The sequence below is a fragment of the Equus przewalskii genome, chromosome X (genome assembly GCF_037783145.1).
Source record: "Equus przewalskii isolate Varuska chromosome X, EquPr2, whole genome shotgun sequence".
In the NCBI taxonomy this organism is placed as follows: Eukaryota; Metazoa; Chordata; class Mammalia; order Perissodactyla; family Equidae; genus Equus; species Equus przewalskii.
Window position 1 is genome coordinate 78,889,509 of NC_091863.1, and position 23,188 is coordinate 78,912,696.

Genomic DNA, 23,188 nt, shown 5'->3' on the forward strand with positions numbered 1-23,188 from the left:
TGCAAACATTTCCCAGAGGAAAGCACAAAGCTGATGATAATGAAGTTAATAACTTATATACTTTGGTTCTTCCTTAGCTTACTAAATGGACTGCAGGAGTATAACAGAAAATGCTGCCTACTTTCTGGAGTTGCTGTAAATATTCCTCAGATGTCAAAATAAAAATAGATCAAAATTTTTGTCACAATTAATTTTGGTAATGGAATGTATATAAAAATACATGTATCGACTAGGGTTTTCGTCAGCACTGAGATGCCTGTTCCTTGAGATAAATATTGGTCTTATCTTGGATCAATATTTACCTCACAGTTCGATATGTGTGTGACTGCCTTCAACACAAGTCGATATCTGCTTAATGTCTGCAACCTGCTTCTTATCAGTGCTTTTGAATCTTCCCTATGGCTCCAAGGAAGTTTGGAGATTTGCAGTGTTCTGGATCCCTATAGGTCATTTACTGTCAATCTATAAGCCATAGAGCTGTATGATTGGACTGTTTTTAGCATAGTTGTAATGGCTACACAAGCAGTTCGCGAAGCTCTTAGAAGCCCTAATGAGAAAAGATGGATGAGTACATATTGTGAATGGCCAGAGTGTTCATGGGGACAGTGGCTTAAAGGGGATTCTTTTAGAGAAATTTGGTGTGGGAGAGTTTGGAATTCAAATCTATGTTCCCAGCTATTTTGTAAAACATTAGCAGTTTACATATCCAAATTTTCCAAAGTTGCCTGTGGCTGATTATTCCTCATTCATAAACAAGACACTATTTTCTTTTAAACTGACTCCTACATATACTATGCTTCTGGGTTTTGATTTTTCTAGTTTAGAATGATCTTTGGGGTATCCCCATTAGAAGTCCTTTAGCTGACCTCCTAGGATATGAAACAAGCCAGATATGTCCAATCCTGGGCTCTATTTTGTTTAATTCCTTTCACACAGGGCACAATATGAATTAATAATGGCAAATTGCTATTCATAAAACCCACAACTTTGACTGAGGTCATGATAATGTCATTCGTATTACATTAATTTTACGTTTTTGTCCTTTGGAACAGAACTGGCTAGAATCAAGCAGAACAGGAAAGTTCCTATTCTTACCCACAAGCTGAATAATGGAACCTAGCAGGGGACTAACACCCAAGGTTGGAATATGCTTTCATTGTAACCAACATTAGTCAAAACATTTTTTGAATATTATGAAGAGTGAATTTCCATCTGTAAAAAGAATATAGAGATGTGGGAGGGTACAGAAAAGTCTAATAAAGAATTTCAAAGGAATGGAAAACAGACCGTACAAGAAAAGTTTAAAGGGATGGAGTTAGCTCAGCAAACAGGGCTAAGGCATGAAAGGTGTGATCTTAAAGTATGTGAGTGGATTATGTGATGAGACCACGGAGCAGCTTTTCTGTTTGTCACTAGAAAAGTGAATATGATAAAATTGTGTTAAATTGAAATAGGGAGGGGTATTTGGAAAATGGTTAGGCCAGATATAGATTTGAGAGTTTTTGGCATCAACATAATAGTTAAACCCATGATATTAGGTAAAATTAACAAAGGAGTATAGAAGAGAAGTATAAGAATAAACAGTGGGTAAATTCATACAAGTAGAGAGTAGAAGGAGGAATTAAAGTCAACGTGTTCAAAAATGGAAGAAGACAGGACAATGCAGTATTATGAAAGGAGCGAGTTTTTATTGAGTACTTACTGTGTGCCAAGCACTTTTCAAAGTATTTACCTATATTACCTCATTTAATCCTCACGACAGCCATATGATTTGGATATTAGGGTACTATAATTACCCTCTTTCTACAGAGAAAAAAAGCAGAGGCACGGAGAGATTCATTAACTTACTCAAAGCCACAGCACTCTCAAGTGGAAGAATCAGGATTTGAATCTGAGCAGATTGGCTCCAGTGCCCACATTTCTAATATCTCTCTACTTCCTCTAACTATAGAGTTGCAAGAGGTAGAAGCGTAGGCAAATGGCGTATACTGGAAAGAGGGCAAAAAGGATGAGGACTGATAAAAATATCTGGTGATGGAGAGATGAAAGGTAATATCGGAGAAAGCAAGAACAGTGGGGAAGGAAGCTAGGCATTAATGAGGGAATATGTTATCAGAGAGCGGCAGTAGCAAGTATAGATTAGCGTTGAAGGGAAGAATAAAGATACAATGGTAACTTGAGGGAATGGCAGGAAAAAGTATGCTGCTATTTATTTTTTTAAGGATAGAGGAGACTTGACTATCTTCTTCTTGATCTCTGAGTAAATGATAATATTATCACTAACATACTTTATTGAGAAAACTGAGACTCCATGATATGCCTTCCCTCGCCTTGTTCCCCTCTCTCTCAAAATATGTCTGTACATGTGAACGATTGTTGTTTGTCTGCTTTCACAACTTACTTCCTCACTGTCCCTCAGACCAGAGTAAGAAAGAAAAAACCCCCAGATTATGTGGTTTCTTTACAATTGGGATAAGAGAGGTTTAGAGGGACAAAGTCTTCCTGTCACAAACCTTTCTGACAGAGATCTTAAATTATGAGCAATTTAAGACTAAAGCATGATTTAAATGCCACTTCATTGATTTAATCAAGTGGTTGTTTTTATTAATTGATAACTCTATATGGTTTTATATATATATTATATATATATATATATATCAGTTTATTGTTGATCTGCCAGTACCATTTGTATATCAATTGGCAGACATCATTTCAGTTGCAAATTTTTAAACTTTGTGCATACGAAATTATGTATTGGAACAACAACAAAAATCAAGAACTTTGGCATTAGCTCTGCAATCTGCTGCCTTCATGACTTGGGCAAGTCACCTAACCTCTCTATTTTCCAGTTTTCTACTTGCCATGTGGAGAAAATAATACTATCTTGTGAGGATGTGTTGAGGATTAAATAAAATAGTGTACATTTCAGATTCTGTTAATGGCCCCAATTCTTTATCCCATGCTGTATCCATGCCCCTTGCCCTCTGACTTTGCGCTTTCTCCCACTAAAGAGGTAGAGTATATTTCCTGAACCCTTGACTTTGAGTTTGGCCTTGTGGCTTGCTTTGTTCAATGACATATTGTGGGACATAACATGATCAAAATATGCAAAGCTCTTGCACCAGTTTGCTCTCATGGTCCTTTACTATCAACATAAGAATATTTCTGGGCTACCCTGCTCCTCTCTGGAGAAGGGTAAGAGACGTTGGAGAACAAACAACGTTACCTGGGCCCGGCCTAAATCAGACAACTCCTAGTCTACCCTTGGATCGATGAGCAAGACTACCTTGAGATCAGAAAAACTGCCCAGCTGAGCCCAATCTCTATTAAGCAATACTTAACTGACCCACAGACTCATGAGAATAAATGATTGTTTTAAGCAACCGAGTTTGGGGATAATTTCACAACACTTCTGTGGGAATAATTACACTTGTCAGGGACTTAACACAGTGCTTGGCACATGATTGGTGTTTTATAAATGTTAGTTGCCTTTTCTTTTTATGGATGAAACGCAGTACATATTAGATACATTTCACCTACAGTGTAGAACATGCAGTTATTAAGAAACATTTGGACGATTCAATGTTTCCATTTGGTGTGATGCAGACACTACTTTTGCAATAAACAATGAAACAGCAAATCCTTCACAAAGGGTTCTCTTAGACCTCTGCATGTTGATTGCTGTATTTGTCCCATGCAAGTGGAACTTCCTCCCACTAACGCTAATATGAATTATGTGTGTGCATTGAAAGGAAAATGTATTCCATGAATATTACACTAACGAATTAATTTAGGAACTCACAATCTCATCTTTTTATTAACTTCCCAGTCATCTCCTCATGTATTTTGCATGTTGTGGTAAATGCAAAGGGAAAGATTTAAAAATATTCTCTTGCTTGTCCACAGAGATTGAATCTGAATTTTGCAATACTACCTTAATATTAGATGTGTATTGAGGAAGTATCTTAAAAATTATCTTGACCACTCATTTTCTGTTGCAGTTATTTAAACCTGTCAATTTCAATTGATTGGCTTCAAAGTTTCCTTTGATTAACGTAGTCACAAACCTCCACTTACCAGATGTCTCAGCATCTTCCCTGATACTGTAAACTTCTTATCATAGTCCACTAAAGTCTATTTATTTCTTTGCTGATGTTCAGTGTATTAAATGCAAGTAACTGATACTGCTTTCTTAAAAAAGTTTCCATGCCCCCTTAATCAATAACTTACAATAAAAACCTTGAGAGCATACATTGCTTTCCTACTAACTTGATTCTATTCGGAATTTTGTATTTGGAAGAGGTAGAGGTGGATGGGATAGAAGGAGTGCCTGCTCTTTTTTTTTTTACTGGTGAGGAAGATTGGTCCTGAGCTAACATCTGTTGCCAATCTTCCTCTTTCTGCTCGAGAAGATTGTTGCTGAGCTAACATCTGTGCCAGTCTTCCTCTATTTTGTATGTGGAACACCACCACAGCATGGCTTAATGAGCGGTGTGTATGTCCGCACCCCGGATCTGAACCTGTGACCCCCGGGCCGTGGAAGCAGAGCATGCAAACTTAACCACTATGCCACCAGGCCAGCCCCATGAGTGCCTGCTCTTTACACATTCTTATCTTCACAGAGACCATTACATATTACTTAAATATGCAGCTTGATTTTTATATATATAAAGGCATGTCACCATAGGATAAATCCTTTCTAAAGGCCTGCAAGGTCTATATTACCCTGTATGGTGTGTGTGAAAGGAAATAGTGTTTGAGTAAAGTAGGAAATTTTTTTCACCCGTTTGGGGACAACTTGGAAGTAATTCAAAGATGCTATATAGATAATAAAATGTGAGAGACTAAGTCAGGGAGGAGATAGAACTAGCAATTATTATCTTATATCCAACTTCTGTGCCCTAACATCTGTAAAACATAAGCATTTAGGTTTCTGCTTATTCCATTACAGGAAAGTTTAGTTTAATTCAGCTGGTGTTTGTGCATGAAATTCACTCCCCTTCCATCTACTCCAAGACCTTGTTCTATTAATTATTCTCTCTTACATCTATAGCCTCAAACTCTTTGGGTCTTTCCACTCGAGATATAAACGTTATAAAATATTCTCCTTCAAAAATACCTTCCTTTGAACGTGTATCACCCTTTGTCTAGAGCTTTCTCTCCTCTTCACATGCAAGACTTCACAAACACGATTTTGCTCAATGGTCTTTGATTTCCTCATCTCCAATTCAATCCACTTCAATTTGGCTCCCTTTCCCATCACGTTGTTGAAATATCTCTGGAAAAAGTAATTAATGGCTTCTAAATTGGTAATTTCAACTTCAGTCCCTTTATCACTTGACCATTTTATAGCACTTGACATTGCTGAACACGCTATACCCCTTGGAAACCTTTCTTTCATTGGCTTCTGTGATTACTCTTTAGTGTTTCTCCTCTCTTGAGCATTTCTCTTTGTTCTCCTTTGTTGGCTTTTCTCACTTCACTGCTCCTTTAATATCCGAATTTTCCAGTACTAAAATCTTTAGCTCTCTTTTCATGCTACACATTGTTCTTATGTTTTCATCTACATCTCCATGGCTTCAACTATCAACTATATTCCTAAAAACTTTCAATAGCTGGCGTCCAGACTCCTATTTTCTATTTCTTAGTGGAAATTTTCCCTTAGATATCTTAGAGACAACTCAAAGGAATTTATTAAAAACTAATCTCATTATTTTTTTCCAAAGCATTTTCTTCTCCTTGTATTTCCACCATTTTAAATGGCAACATTAACTATTCATCCACTCAAGACAGAAAGCTGATAGATTCCTTCTAATCTCTGTTTGTACTATCATAAAAGTTTCAATTTCCATGGATTATACCTTTTATATATTTCTTAAATCTCTTCCCATACTCGTCATTTTAGTTTGTGCTTTTATTGCCTCTATGCTAGTTCAGTAGTCTCTTCAGTTGTTTTAAGACTTTTGGATTTCAGGGCAAAATTTCAAAAACAATCGGATTTAATTAGTGAATTTTTCAGTCACTTAGAAAAAGTCAAGATGCGAAAATTATTTTTATTTCTGTAAACTAACAAAAAATTTTTGGCAAATAAAATTAAAAATGCCATTTAAAATAGCAAGAAAAAGCATCAAGTATTTACAAATAAATTGAATGAAAGATGTGACAAACCATTATTCCTGAAACAACAAAACATTCTGAGAGACATTGAAAAAGATTTAAATAAATGAAATAACATAGTGTTTATTGATTGGTTGGAAGGCTCAATAGTGTTGTGATGTCAATTATTCCAAAACTGATGTATAGAGTAAATGTAATCCCCATCTAATTCCTGTAGGGTATGTGTGATGTGTATGTAAATTGACAAGATGATTGTAAAATTTGCGTCAAAATGCAAAGGGCTTTAAATAGTCAATGTAATCTTGAAGAAACACAAGGTTGGAGGACTTGCACTACGAGACTAACTATAAACCTATAATGATTAAGGCAATATGGTATTGATGAAAGGATTGACAAATAGGGAGTCCAAAAATAGGCCCACACATATAGAGTCACTTGATTTACATTCAAGATTCCACTGTAATTAAGTGGGGGAAAAGAATACTCTTTTTAATAAATGGTGTCATAGTAATTCCATATTCACATGGAAGAAAATGAACCATGATCCCTATGGGGCAGTATACACAAAAATCAAATTGAGGTCTTACATTCAAGTCTTTAATTCATTTTGAGTTAATTTTTGTGTATGGTGTAAGATAGCAGTCTACTTTCATTGTTTTGCTTGTAGCTGTCTGGTTTTCCCAACATCATTTATTGAAGAGACCTTCCTTTCTCCATTGTATGTTCTTGGCTCCTTTGTCAAAAATTAGCTGTCCCTAGGTGTGTGGGTTTATTTCTGGGCTCTCAATTCTGTTTCATTTATCAGTGTGTCTGTTTTTCTACCAGGACCATGCTGTTTTGATTACTATAGCTTTGTAGTATATTTTGAAATCTGAGAGTGTGCTATCTACAGCTTTGTTCTTTTTTCTCAGGATTGCTTTGGCTATTTTGGGTCTTTTGTTGTTCCATCCATATAAAACTCCTAGAAGAAAACATAGGCAATACACTCTTCAACATCAGTCTTAGAAATACCTTTTTGAATATGTCTCCTCAGGCAAGGGAAACAAAAGAAAAAATAAACAAATGGGACTACATCAACCTAAAAAGCTTCTGCACAGTAAAGGAAACCATCAACACAACAGAAAGACAACTTAGCTATTGGGAGAAGATATTTTCAAATCATATATCTAAGAAGGGGTTAATATCCAAAATATATAAAGAACTCATACAACTCAATAACAACAAAACAAACAACCCAATTAACAAGTGGGCAGAGGATATGAACAGATATTTTTCCAAAGAAGATAGACAGATGGCCAATAGGTACATGAAAAGATACTCAACATCACTAATTGTCAGCGAAGTGCAAATCAAAACCAAAATGAGATGTTGCCTCGCACCCATCAGAATGGCTATTATTAAAAAACAAGAAACAACAAGTGTTGGAGAGGATGTAGAGAAAAGGGAACCCTCATACACTGCTGGTGGGAATGTAAATTGATGAAGCACCTATGGAAAACAGTATGGAGATTACTCAAAAAATTAGTAATATAACTACCATATGACCTAGCTATTCCACTTCAAGGTGTTTATCCAAAGAACTTGAAAACACTAGTTTGAAAATATATATGCACCACTATGTTCATTGCAACATTATTCACAATAGCTAAGACTTCGAAACAACCTAAGTGCCCATCAGCGGATGAATTGATAAAGAAGATGTGGTATATATATACAGTGGAATACTACTCAGCCATAAAAAAGATTAAATCATGCCATTTGCAACATGGATGGACAGTGAGGGTATTAGGCTAAGCAAAATAAGTCAGATGGAGAAAGACAAATACCATACAATTTCATTCATATTTGGAAGATAGCAAACAAGCAAACACATAGATACAGAGAACAGATTGGTGGCCACAAGAGGGGAAGGAGGGTGAGGGGAAGGCAAAATAGGTAAAGGGGCACATTTGTGTGGTGACGGATGGCAACTAGACTTCTCGTGGTGAATGTAATGCAGTCTATACAGAAGCTGAAATATAAGGATGTACATCTGAAATGTGTATAATGTTATAAACCAATGAGACCTCAATAAAATAAATAAATATGTTTAAAAAGTCAAATTAAGATGGATCATAGACCTAAATGTGAAAAATAAAACAATAGGAGGGCTGGCCCTGTGGCCGAGTGGTTAGGTTCGTGCGCTCCGCTGCAGGCAGTGCAGTGTTTCGTTGGTTCGAATCCTGAGCACGGACATGGCACTGCTCATCAAGCCACGCTGAGGCAGCGTCCCACATGCCACAACTAAAAAAAAAGGGACCCACAACAAAGAATACACAACTATGTACCAGGGGGCTTTGGGGAGAAGAAGGAAAAAAACAAAATCTTTAAAAAAATAAAATAAAATAAAAAAATAAAACAATAGCACTTTTAGAAGTATGGCTTATAGACCAAATCCAGCCTGCTACCTCTGTGTGTAAACAAAGTTTTATTGAAACACAGCCAGCCCATTCGTTTATGTATAGATTTATGACTGTTTTCGTGCTACAATGGCAGAGTTGAGTACTTATAACAGACAGTGTATGGTGGCCCATAAGGCCATATATGTTTACTATCTGGCCCTTTATAGAAAAGTTTGTGAAACTCTGTTCTAGAAGAAAATGTAGGAGAATATCTTTGTGATTATGGAGTGGCAAAGGAAAAACACCCATAAAATGAAGTCATAAAAGATTAAATAAAACCATAAATTTGACTTTATTAAATTAACACCATATGTTTACTCAGATTTGTGTCTAGAATATGATAAAAACTCTTAGAGATCATTAAGAAAAAGTCAAATAATCTAATTTAAAAATGAACAAAGGATTCGAATGGACATTTATCCAAAAAAGATGTACAAATTGTTAATAATCTCATGTAAAAAGCTCAACATTATTAGTCATTAAGGAAATTGAAATCAAAACCACAATGAGATACCCATTTTTGCATCCACTAGAATGGTTATAATAAGAGACAGACAATAACAAGTGTGGGCAAATGTGTGGAGAAATTGAAATCTTCATATACTGCTGGTGGAAATGTAAATTCATGCATGCAGCCTCCTTGAAAAACAATTTGACATTTCTTCAAAAAATTAAACAGAGTTCCCATGAGACCCAGCAAGTCTACTCCTAGGTAGATACTCAAGAGTATAGAAGACATGTCCACACAACAACTCATACACAGATGATCATAGCAACATTATTCATAATAGTCAAAAGGTATAAATCTCTCAAAAGTTGAGAGATGGATAAACAAAGTGTGGTATATTCACAAAATGGAATACTATTCAGCCATAAAAAGGAAAGAAGTACTAATAGATGACACAACATGGATGAACCTTGAAAACACTATGCAAACTTAAGGAAACCTGACACAAAAGACCACATATTGCCTGATTCCATTTATATGAAATGCCCAGAATAGGCAAAGTCGTTGAGTCAGAAAGTAGTAGATTAATGGTAGCCAAAGGTTGAGGGACAGAGGGAATGAGGAGTGACTGCTAATGAGTGTGAAGCTGCTTTTTGCAGTGATGAAGATGTTCTGGAATTAGATAAGTGTTTAAAATTAAACAGACGTAATACCAAGAGTTGGCAAACATGGAACAACTGGAACTTTCATTTATTGGTGGTGGAAGTGTAATTTTATGCAGCCACTCAAATAAATTTGGTTGATACTGTTTGGCATCTTCTTAAGATATGCTAAATATTTTATAATAGGCTTATAATGGGATAAGCTAAATGCTTATCCTATGATGAAGAAATTCTATTTCTATGTATATAACCAAGAGAAATGAGTACATACATCCTCAAAAAGACTCATAAAATAATGATCATAGTAACCTTACTTATAATAACTAAAAATAGAAATGGCCCAAATGTCAGTCAACAGGAAAATAGACAAACAAGTTGTGCTAATATCATATATTGACATACGGTAGAGAAATAAAAAATAAAAAACCCACTGAAACTTACACAATAGAGATGAATCAGAGATACATTATATTGATAGTAACAAGCCAGATACAAAAACGTATGCACTGTATGATTCCATTTACATTAAGTACAAGAATAGACAAAACTAGTCTATGATTCTATAAATTAACAATGGTCGCCAATGGTGGAAGAGTGGAAATTGAATAGAATGGTGTGTGAGGAAACTTTCTGGAGTGCTAGACAAATTCTATGTTATAATGTAGGTGGTAGATATGGAGGTATATACAAACGTAGAAATTCACTGAGTTGTACACTTAATATTTGTACATGCTACACACCTCATAGTATGCATTTAATATCTCAATTGTGAAAGTAAAAGCAAAAGAAAGAAAGAGTAGGGAAATTGTAACCCCTTCCAATTGTGAAAAACAAAGCAGATATTTTTCCAAGTAAAGATATCAAAGATTGATAAGTAACATGTATAGTCAACATTTTATAAACTAAACATCTTACCAAAAAATAAGGTTGATACAATATCACAATAGAAAATAATGCTTTTTGTAGAATAAATCTGGTTTCATAGGAAAATTACTACCATGCCCTTATTTTGATACTATTTTGTACAAATTTACTTGATAAAAGTGAAAAGCTTGTTTTGGATTAGCAGTAGTTGAGGAGTGATATCTTGGTATTATTGTTCTAATTGTATCTCTGCCTTTGATGTTTTACTCCTTCAATTTAAACAAAATAATTTTGCTTCCTCGAATTCTCATTTATGGTCCTGCTTAAAACCCTTCGATGGTCCCCCATTGTGTAAAGTAATGCCTGCAGATTAGAGTAACCTGGCAGCTTTTACAAGTAACCTTCTTTACTCATCATTGGCCAATAAATTAGAATCTTGGGAAGGTGGTGTTCAGGCGCAAGCATTTGTAACCCTTCTTATCTTACTCTACTGTGCACCAAGGGGAATCGCTGACCTACAGTATAATGTTCTAACATCTTTGTAGGACTATGCTCAGCTACCTATTATCTGAACTGGCCATGTTCCTCCCTGCTATGCAGCTCTTTTATCTTTTTGTGAGAGATGTAGGGGAGGAAAAATAATTTTCTCTCTACCCTTCTGAGTTTTTAGCTGAGATGCCTGTAATAAAAGACAGATTAACAAGAGAAAAACAAATAGAAATTTATTAACATGCATATCTCACGTATACATGGAAGATACCAAGGGAAGACTGACTAACTCCTGGAGGTGGCCTAAGGCACCAGTTTAAACACCATCTCCAGCTAAAGATGAAAGGTGGGGGGCTGGGCAAAGGGGGCCAGTTATGGGAAGTTACCAGAAAAAGCAAGGTAAACAGGAGTAAGCTTTCTTATGTGGATTTAAATTGGAGCCTTCTCCATTGATAAAATTCTCTTGTGATTTAGAGTCGTCTTCTTCCTATTTCAGAGAGGGACATGCCCTTACAAATGGAGATTTCCTTTATAACCATAAATTTCCCTTTCAAAAGGGTAACTGCTACTCTGTTTTCAGAACTTGTCCTGTGTCTGCGGTTTCTCAAAATAATCAGCTCAAAATAATCCTTATGCCAGAGAGGCATATTTTTGGGGGGCATATTCTGCTATCCTTCAGGTATTCCTCTTATTACAAGACTCAGTTTAAGTGTATCCTCTTTTGGAAGCTTCATCCTATTTCTCCTGCTCCAAGCAGAGTCAGGCCATTCATAGCCACTTGTAGCACCAGTCACTTACTACCATATTTATAGCATGTAGGAGAGGAAGAACTATTCTTCTACCCTTCTAGGTTCTCCTGCAGGGTCTAAGAATTAAATTAATATGGGACAGAATAACAGGAGAAAATCAAACAAAGTTTAATAACATGTACACATGGGAGAAACACAGGAAAACTGAGTAACTTGCCAAAATGGCCGAAGCCACCACCTTAAATACCATCTTCAGCTAAAGATAAAAAAGGATGTTGGAGGTAGTGATGTAGGACTTCAAAGGGGAGGAAGGCAATTCATACGGAGATGGAAAAGCAAGTGTTTGGTAAACAAATGTTTGCTATGCCTCACAGAGACAATGGGACATGGAGAGGACTTTGATCAAATGGGCCTTGCTAGGTTCCTCCCTGTCTCCCACACCTAATTCATACTATACTAGAGTTGTCTGTGGGAATAGCTCCTTCCTGGGACAGGCCTTCTATCTTAAATTCTTTTAGGCAGTTAGGGGGAAGGTCAAAGTTTCTTTCAGAGTCTTTTTTTCTTAAAAATGATTAAACCAAAGAGATACATTTTGAGGTGGCAAATTCTGCTCCCCTACAACCAGAGCAAGAGCTTTATAAGGCAGGTCCTCTAGCTTATTTATAGTTTTATCTCTAGTAGAGTGTAGAATACAATAAAACTTGAATGAATGATTAAATTAATCTCTTATTTTGAGAGTTTGCAGAAACAGATCCTCTGATTGCCCTCACCTAATTTAACAGAATATGCCATCTTCCCAAAGTAAATAATTCATATATTAAGAAAAAGTGTGAAAAAATGCAAATGTAGAAATCAACATTGGTTAATAAGTTTATTCAAGCAAAGTAAAGTGCAAAGGAACATGTATAGAATAATCTTTCAAAAATATTACACATAATTGTGTGAAAACTACAAGCAACAAACATGGTATTCTTAGTCAAAAGTGAGGAAAGCAGCAACAGCTAACTGAATACATCAAAAGTGTTATGTTGACACCAAAGAGAGCTTCTTAGACAAAGCCGACTCCTATGTCAAGGAAACTTGCAGGAAGATAATTCTGACAATTTGACATCCCTTGAGCACAAATTCTGGGCATCACTTTTGAACAAAAAATTGACTGTGTAAAAATTGAAGGGCAAAAATCAGACATCATTTCTTTGTACAATTTGACCATTTTCCGCACTACAAGATGGATTGCAGCAAAACAAGATGAGGTAAGTAGGCAGTCTATTTAGGATGAAAAATGGGTGTACTGCTTGCTCTGACTCCAACAACTCAGGATTCTTTACTGATCTGTAGAATGATTATGAGCACCAACATAATCAAATCCAGCACAAAGTAATCCTAATAGAGTTTGTGGAAGAGAAGATCTTAACAAGTATTTACCATACCATTTTGTCATTTGGTAGAAAACAATCAGAATCATTTCATTCATTTGAGTCAGGCACTGACTTTTCAAGGTAAAGAGGCAAGCTAAATTTAACACCCTCTTTTTGCAGTATATGCATTCATTAAACGAATTCTCCAAACCTACAGAACTCTAGCACTATGGATTGTTTGAAAATTCTTAATAGATATGAGGTTGCTAAATTTCCTTACTCAAATTGTGTAAGGAAATGCTTTCTGCTTTGTTGTCCCTGAATAGGAGCAGATTTTGTCACCCCAAAATATGCCTCTTTGGTTTATTGATGATTTTAAGCTGGTTATTTAAAACATACAAACAGAAACAGCAGACATGAGAGAAGCTCTGAAAACTGAGAAGAAGTTGCTCTTTTTAAAGAAATATTTACATTTACTAAGGGAAATCTCCATTGGTAAGGCTGTCTCCCTCTTTGTACCAGGAGAAAGATGACTCTAAATCTCTAGAAACTCTTATCAAGAGAGAAGGTGACAACTTAAGCTGCACAACAAATTTACCCTTCTTTACTGTGCTTTTCCTGGTCACCTCTCATAACTGACTCCCCATCCCCAACATCTCTCTGTCTTCAGCTGAAGATGGTACTTAAGGTGAGTGCTTCAGCATTTTGGAGAGTTACTCAGTTTTCCTGGGTCTCTCCATGTATACCAGAAGTATACATGCCATTGAACTTTTGTTTGTTTTTCTCCTGTAAGCTGTCTTATATCAATTTAATTGTTAGACCAGCCAAAGAACCTAGAAGGGAAAAAAGGCAAAATTTTTCTGACCCTGCATCACTGCCAGAGCTTTAAGAAAACTTGTGAAAGGATTTAGTATCCTGCTTTGAAGCTTGAACACAAACTTGGGGCACTGTGGGGATTACTGCTGTTGCTGATGGCAAGCCTAGAAATGCACCATATTTTTCTACTTGTCCTCACACTGACTTTCTGGTAAAATCTCTCTGGCTTACTTTTTGATTCTGCCCCTTCTGTTTCATTTTTTTTGCCCTCATTGTTCCTGGATATTGGTGCTTCCTAGGCTCTCTGAGACCTACTCTACTTAGGAAAAACAAAGAATAAAGTGAATTGTTTATCAATCTGCAGTGCTTTCACAATCACAACTCCAGCTTCTCAGGTTTATTGGGCACCATATAGCCACTGTGCTATTTTGATAGGAGGCATTTTGAGTGTGTTGGCTTGACTCAGAATATTATTGCCACAACTCTCTGACAGGGATTCATACTGTGCAATCCCTCCTTGTCATTTCCAAAGCAACTTTGGCCATAGAGGGGTGAGGACTGCAAGATTAGGATGATTTTTTTCTGGAAACTTGACCCTCTGCTTTGCAGTCTAGGGCCACTCTGAGACAGTGTGCATCAGTACCTGATGCAACTCATTCTTTTCCTTAGCATTTGCTTCAAACTCTTGCTGTGGCAATTCTTAGTCATTCTTTATTTGTTATTTAGTTTTCCACAGTTTTAAATTCAGTTATTGAAGAAAGGCATTACTCAAATACTATTTTATGTATTAAAAATTTCATTCATTTTTAAAATGTTTAAATAACCTTTTCTTAAATGCCAAAAAAGAAATGATTATAGAGAATCATGTAGCATTCTGATCACCATATCAGTGGATGAAATCAGTCCTTTGATTTCTTATTTTGAGGAATTGTTTTATGTGAGATATTATGTCTTTGAGCCAAAACATTATTTTTATTCTTGAATCTTGATAGTACAATGCTCTAAACTCTCCCTGTGGTTTTGGGAAGTGCTGATTATAAGGTTATAAAGTTGCAGAATGTGAAAAAATAAGTGTATATGTGTTATCTGTACGCAGTTTGCAAACTGGCACCTACTAATTGTATTTTTTGCCCATAAATGGGTTATTTTCTTATTATATTAGTCTTGCATTTCTTAAATCTTAGTATTATAGAAGGTAGTACCTATCAACATATTCATTGCAGGGGAAAAAACAATCCATATACAATGATTCTTTCCGATTTTGCTGACAGACTGTTTTTAACTTTTCCACAGTTTTGGATTCTGATGATGCCAGTCTCTCACTCTCTACAGCTCCAGGGAGAATGGTACTACCTTAAATGGGGTCAAGATAGAATTACGAGTTCTCTAGAATTTCAGATTGCATAAGTGCAAAGGTTTTAAGGCAGTTAAATATCACTCTGCACCAGTTTTAATACTGGCATGCAGCAAATGAAAAAGATTACCTAGAGAAATTCTTTCGCTTGACCTCATTAATACCTAGTGTTCCGCCACATGCCCAGCTGGGTGAGCAGTGTGGGACAGGTTGCTGAGAGACCAAAGTCCTGGAGACAGCAAATGAGACATATGGGTTTATTGGGAGTTACTTACAGGGAAGGTCCAGTGGTGGCCAGCTGGACAGCAATGTGCACCCGCTACTGCCCCCTGAGAGAAGCTTGCTTAAGTAGGCAGGGGAACAAAGTCTGCGTGCTTGCCAAGCGGCATCCCTGTATGACCTGCATTCCAAGGACCAGAGCCCCCTCGCACCCCAGAGGACCTCCGTGTTCCCTCAGACCGTGAGGATCTTGGTGCTAACTGTCCCACGAGAAAGCAGCTGTGTTGGCCAAGCCCAGGACTGTTATCATCGTCAGTGTTGGCACACAGCCCAGACAGGAGCCTCAAGGACACATGGTTTTTGAAGGGGCACACCAGCTAATGCCCCTACACCCTATTCTCCATTTAAACTCTTCTGAGGTATTGGTCACTTGAAGTATGACTCGAATAACCATGATCTTTGCTTATAACTCACAAAATGTTTCAACAATATAACCTACATTTCAGATCAGCTTGAGCAGTGTTGCTAAAGCGCTGGAAGGTATATACTGACTCAAATACCAGCATAGGAATAGATTCCCATGTCATAAGGAAAAAAGGAAAAAAAAGATTCAGAATTCCATGTCAGAATTCAGACCCATGTGATTATGTGCATATGACCCTGGTAAGTGTAAGCGACAAAGTTCAGACTCATTTATTTTGCATTTGTAAAATACAACTAGTGGCTTTTGAAGGATTTTATGATCCTCTAACTTGTGAACAACCATATCAAATATTTTTCTTATTTATGAAGTACAGCTATGTGGTGGAAGAGTCTTCATGTAACACGTCCCAGAACTAAAGAAAGCTCATCTTTACGAATAATAATCTGCTCACAGAAAATGCAATGTCTTATTTTCTTGATGTATAGCATACAGTGTAAGTAAGCTAAGAGGACATTCTATGCTGGAGTAAGTCCATATTTTCACAAATGAAATGATCTTTCTAATGGTATTTTCGATACAGCAGCCTTGTATTTTTTTTCCCTATTTATTTATTTATTTATTTATTAAGATTATGATAGTTAACCTTGTGAAATTACAGTTGTACGTTATTATTAGTCATGTTGTAGGCACACCACTTCACCCTTAGTGCCCTCCCCCCCCCCCTTCTCCTGGTAACCACTGATCAGTTCTCTTGTCTATATGTTAACTACCACCTATGAGTGGAGTCATGCAGAGTTCATCTTTCTCTGTCTGGCTTATTTCACTCAACATAATACCCTCAAGGTCCATCCATGTTGTTGTGAATGGGACGACTTTGTCCTTTTTTATGGCTGAGTAGTATTCCATTGTATATATATGCCATATCTTCTTTACCCAATCATCAGTTGCTGGGCACTTAGGTTGGTTCCATGACTTGGCTGTTGTGAATAATGCTGCGATGAACATATGGGTGCATGGAACTTTTGGAATTGCTGATTTGAAGTTCTTAGGATAGATACCCAGTAGTGGGATGGCTGGGTCATAAGGTATTTCTATTTTTAACTTTTTGAGAAATCTCCATACTGTTTTCCATAGTGGCTGCACCAGTTTGCATTCCCACCAACAGTGTATGAGGGTTCCTTTTTCTCCACAGCCTCTCCAACATTTTTCACTCTTGGTTTTGGATATTTTTGCCATTCTAACAGGTGTAAAGTGATATCTTAGTGTAGTTTTGATTTGCATTTCCCTGATGATTAGTGATGATGAGCATCTTTTCATGTGTCTATTGGCCATCCGTATATCTTCTTTGGAGAAATGTCTGTTCATGTCCCCTGCCCATTTTTTGATTGGGTTGTTTGATTTTTTGTTGTTGAGCTGTGTGAGTTCTTTATATATTATGGAGATTAACCCTTTGTTGGATAAATAACTTGTGAATATTTTTTCCCAATTAGTGGGCCATGTTTTTGTTTCAATCCTGTTTTCCCTTGCCTTGAAGAAGCTCTTTAGTCTGATGAAGTCCCATTTGTTTATTCTTTCTATTGTTTCCCTCGTCTGAGGGGTTATGGTGTCCAAAAAGATTCTTTTAAAACTGATGTCAAAGAGTGTACTGCCTATATTCTCTTCTAGAAGACTTACTGTTTCAGGCCTAATCTTTAGGTCTTTGATCCACTTTGAGTTTATTTTTGTGAATGGTGAAAAAGAATGGTCAATTTTCATTCTTTTACATGTGGCTGTCCAGTTTTCCCAGCACCATTTGTTGAAGAGACTTTCTTTTCTCCATTGTAGGCCCTCAGCTCCTTTGTCAAAGGTTAGCTGTCCATAGATGTGTGGTTTTATTTCTGGGCTTTCAGTTCTGTTCCATTGATCTGTGCACCTGTTTTTGTACCAGTACCATGCTGTTTTTATTACTGTAGGTTTGTATTATGCTTTGAAGTCAGGGATTGTGATGCCTCTGGCTTTGTTCTTCTTTCTCAGGATTGCTTTAGCAATTCAGGGTCTTTTGTTGCCCCATATGAATTTTAGGATTCTTTGTTCAATTTCTGTAAAGAATGTCATTGGGATTCTGATTGGGATAGCATTGAATCTGTAGATTGCTTTAGGTAGTATGAACATTTTGACTATGTTTATTCTTCCAGTCCATGTGCATGGAATGTCTTTCCATCTCTTTATGTCATCATCGATTTCTTTCAAGAAAGTCTTGTAGTTTTTGTTGTATAGATCTTTCACTTCCTTGGTTAAATTTATCCCAAGGTATTTTATTCTTTTTGTTGCAATCGTGAATGGGATTGAGTTCTTGAGTTCTTTTTCTGTTAGCTCATTGTTAGCATATAGAAATGCTACTGATTTATGTATGTTGATTTTATACCCTGCAACTTTGCTGTAGCTGTTGATTGTTTCTAATAGATTTCCTATGGATTCTTTGGGGTTTTCTATATATAAGATCATGTCATCTGCAAACAGCGAGAGTTTTATTTCTTTGTTGCCTATTTGGATTCCCTTTCTTTCTTTTTCCTGCTGAATTGCTCTGGCCAACACCTCCAGTACTATGTTGAATAAGAGTCGTGAAAGTGGGCACCCTTGTCTTGTTCCTGTTCTGAGAGGGATGGGTTTCAGTTTTTGTCTGTTGAGTATGATATTGGCTGTGGGTTTGTCATATATGGCCTTTATTATGTTGAGGTACTTTCCTTCTATACCTATTTTATTGAGGGTTTGTATCAGAAATGGATGTTGGATCTTGTTGAATGCTTTCTCTGCATCTATTGAGATGATCATGTGGTTTTTGTTTTTCATTTTGTTAATGTAGTGAATCACGTTGATTGACTTGTGGACGTTGAACCATCCCTGTGTCCCTGGTATAAATCCCACTTGATCATGGTGTATAATCTTTTTGATGTATTGCTGTATTCGGTTTGCCAAAATTTTGTTGAGGATTTTTGCATCTATGTTCATCAGTGATATTGGCCTGTAGTTTTCCTTCTTTGTGTTGTCCTTGTCAGGTTTGGGGATCAGGGTGATGTTGGCTTCATAGATTGTGTTAGGGAGTGCTCTATCTTCCTCAATTTTCTGGAATAGTTTGAGAAGGATAAGTATTAAATCTTCTTTGAATGTTTGGTAGAATTCTCCAGAGAAGCTGTCTGGTCCTGGACTTTTATTTTTGGGGAGATTTTGATTACTGTTCCTATTTCTTTACTTGTGATTGGTCTATTCAGATTCTCTATTTCTTCCTGATTCAGTTTGGGGAGGTTGTAAGAGTCTAGGAATTTATCCATTTCTTCTAGGTTGTTCAATTTGTTGGCATATAGTTTTTCATAGTATTCTCTTATGATCCTTTGTATTTCTTTGGTATCTGTTGTGATTTCTCCTCTCTCATTTCTAACTTTATTTATTTGAGACTTCTCTCTTTTTTTCTTAGTGAGTCTGGCTAAGGGTTTATCGAGTTTGTTAATTTTTTCGAAGAACCAACTCTTTGTTTCATTGATCCTTTCTACTGTCATTTTTATTTCAATATCATTTATTTCTGCTCTAATTTTTATTATTTCCCTCCTTCTACTGACTTTGGGCTTTGTTTGTTCTTCTTTTTCTAATTCTGTTAGGTATTGTTTGAGGTTGTTTATGTAAGATTTTTCTTGCTTATTGAGGTGAGCCTGTATTGCAATGAATTTCCCTCTTAGGACTGCCTTTGCTGCGTCCCAAATAAGTTGGTATGGCGTATTTTCATTTGTCTCTAGATAATATTTGATTTCTTCTTTAATTTCTTCAATAATCCATTTTTTGTTCAGTAGCATGTTGTTTAGTATCCACATTTTTGACCCTTTCCAAGCTTTATTCTTGTAGTTGATTTCTAGTTTCATAGCATTATGATCCAAAAAGATGCTCGATATTATTTCAACCCTCTTGAATTTATTGATGCTTGCTTTGTTTCCAAAGATATATTCTCCCTTGAGAATGTTTCATGCATGCTTGAGAAGAATGTGTGACCTGCTGTTTTTGGATGAAATGTTCTCTATATATCTATTAAGTCCATCTGGCCTAATTTTCCTTTAATTCTATAATTTCCTTGTTGATTTTCTGTCTGGGTGATCTATCCACTGGTGTTAATGGGGTGTTGAGGTCCCCTACTATTATTGTATTGCTGTTGATGTCTCCTTTTCGTTGTGTTAATAGTTTCTTTACAAATTTTGGTGCTCCTGTGTTGGGTGCATATATATTTATAAGTGTTATGTCATCTTGGTGGAGTGTCCCTTTCATCATTACATGCTGCCCCTCTTTGTCTTTCTTTATCTGTTTTCCTTTGAAGTCTACTTTGTCTGATATAAGTATGGCAACACCTGTTTTCTTTTGTTCATTATTAGCTTGGAGTATTGTCTTCCATCCCTTCACTCTGAGTCTTTGTCTTTGGGGCTGAGGTGTGTTTCCTGGAGGCAGCATATTTTTGGATCTTGTTCTTTGATCCATCCTGCCACTCTATGTCTTTGATTGGAGAGTTCAATCCATTTACATTTAGAGTGATTGTTGAAATGTGGCGGCCTACTGCTGCCTTTTTATCACTTGTTTTCTGGTTCTTTTGCATTTCCTTTGTTTCTCATCCCATGACTTTTGGATTCCTAATTCAGGTAGGTAAATTTCTGTATTGGCTTTCTTCTTATTTGTAATTTGTATCTTTATACTTGTTATTTGTTTAGTGGTTACCAGGTGGTTTGTATAACACATCTCGTAGATGAGATAGTCCTTTTTCTGATAGCCTCTCATTTCCTTAAATTAAAACTTTCCATCCCTTTTCTCTTCCCCTTCTAGGTTGTTATTGTCAGATTTTTTTTCCTCTTCCTTTTTGTGTTGTGAGTTTGTGGTTAAAATGACAAGGTTATATTTATTCTTGGTCTTTCTGTTCCCTTTATCTTTAATGTTTTATTTAACTTTTGCTAACCTGTTCTGATGGAGAGCTGCTGCTTTCTGTTATTGTCCTTCCGCTTATCTCCTTTGTTCTGGCTTTTGTAACCCCTTTCCTTTTTTTGATTTTACAGGTATGAGGTTATTCCTGAGCATTTCTTGAGGAGGAGGTCTTGTGCCAATGAACTCCCTTAACTTTTGTTTATCTGGGAAAGTTTTTATTTCGCCATCATATTTGAAGGATATTTTCACTGGGTAGAGTATTCTTGGCTGCAGGTTTTTGTCTTCAGAGTTTTGAATATTTCATTCCAATCTCTTCTAGCCTGTAAGCTATCTCCTGAGACATCTGTTGATAGCCTTATGGGGGTTCCTTTGTAGGTTATTTTCTTCTGCCTGGCTGCCCGTAGTATTTTCTCTTTGTCGTTGACTTTTGCTAGCTTCACTACTATATGCCTTGGGGTTGGTCTTCTTACATTGATAAAGTTTAGAGATCTATTGGCTTCTGTCACACGATGGTCCATCTCTCTCCCCAAGTTTGGAAAGTTGTCAGCCATTATTTCTTTGAACAGGCTTTCTGGCCCCTTCTCCTTCTCTTCTCCCTCTGGTATACCTATAATCTTTATGTTGCATCTCCTAATTGAGTCAGATAATTCTTGGAGAGTTTCTTCATTTCTTTTTAGTCTTAGTTCTCTCTCCTCCTCTGTCTGCAGCATTTTCATATTCCTATCCTCCAAATTGCTAATTCTCTCCTCCATATTATCGACCCTACTGTTCAGAGAGTCCAGATTTTTCTTAATCTCTTCCATTGTGTTCTTCATCTACAGTATTTCTAATTGGTTCTTCTTCATAGTATCAAGCTCTTTTGTGACATAGCTCCTGAACTCGTTGAGTTGTCTATCTGAATTCTCTTTTAACTCATTGAGTTTTTTAATAATGGCTGTTTTGAAATCATCATCATTTAGGTTATAGATTTCATTGTCTTTGGGATTGTTTTCTGGGTACTTATCATTTTCCTTCTGTTCTGGGGATTTAATATATTTTTTGATACTGCTGTATAGCGTGGATTTGTGCCTCCACATAGAGATAGAGTTTAGTTACTGCTTCCACTTGTTGCAACTGGTGTGTGTGGGGGAGCAGCTGTTTAGACTGCACCGACCAGGAACGCTGTCAGCTGTTACTGAATGGACCTGGGCCCCTCCTTGTAGTCACAGTGGTCCTGTTGGGTCCTTCATCAGTTGTGGGGGCAATTGCAAGGGGGCCTCAGGCTGCTGGTGCCTACTGTTGCAGACCACCTAGAGGCGCTCCCTCCTTGGGGTCTGCAGCAGTGTTATGGGCTTTCCCAGCAGCAGGGAGCAGGGTCACTTATAATCGCAGCTCTGTCACTGTCATTGCCCACAAGATCACACTTGTCCACTATAGGTCCCAGAAGAGCTATGTGTATCTTCTGCAGGCTGTGGTTAGCTCACCTAGCTGTGCTACTTTTACCCCAGGGCCTTCCAGTCTTGTGATTGCAGGTCGGGGCCTCTCCACTAGTGCTGTGCAGAGACTTTTGCTGAGGCTGCTGTGGGAACCTGGAGTTCCCCCCTGGGCCATGTAGCTGTTCCACTGGAGCTCCACCCAGCCCCAGACCACTCCTACGGAATCTCTGGGAGCCCTTGCCCCATCTGTGACATGGCCAGAGTCTGTGGGCCTGGCGATGGCTGGCGGGCTGCTGCCTTGTGGGGAATTCTGCTCTTAGGGAGCTTCCTGGCATTCTGAATGCTGGGTGTGGCCTCTCTACTAATGGTGAGCAGAGGCTTTCCCTGTTGGCGGTGCGGGACCCTGGAGTTTCCCTCTGGGCCATGAAGCCAGGCACTGGAGCTCCACCCAACCCCTAAGCCCACCCACAGGATCTCTGGGTGTGTCTTTCACCGTTCCCTGCACAGCTGGAGTCCGTGGGCCCGGCAGCAGCTGGCCGGCTACTGCCCTGCTGGGGATTCTGCTCTTTGGGAGCTTCCCAGCATTTTGAATGCTGGGCGGGGCCTCTCTGCTAATGGCAAGCAGAGGCTTTCCCTGCTGGTGGGTGCGGGACTCTGGAGTTTCCCCATGGACTTAGATGTAATCACAGGGGGCTTAGGTAGGGCTGTAGTCACCTGTTTCCACCATTGCTCCACTGGTGAGTGCACACTCCTGCCCTTGGTGCGTGGCAATGCTATGGGGGAGTCCACTGGAAGAGAGCCTGTTGAAGGTACTAGGCTGTCCGGTCGGGGGTCAGAGAGTTTTCACCTATCTCCACCTCCTCCTGGGGGGAAGTCCAATGTATAGCAGCACAGGTCTCTCAG

General features: G+C 37.6%; 1 pseudogene; it reads right to left on the reverse strand.

The window, feature by feature from the left end:
* The window catches only part of LOC139080870 (importin subunit beta-1 pseudogene), a 37,633-nt pseudogene extending 14,923 nt beyond the window's left edge, over positions 1-22,710 (reverse strand).
* Positions 22,711-23,188: the final 478 nt, after the last annotated feature.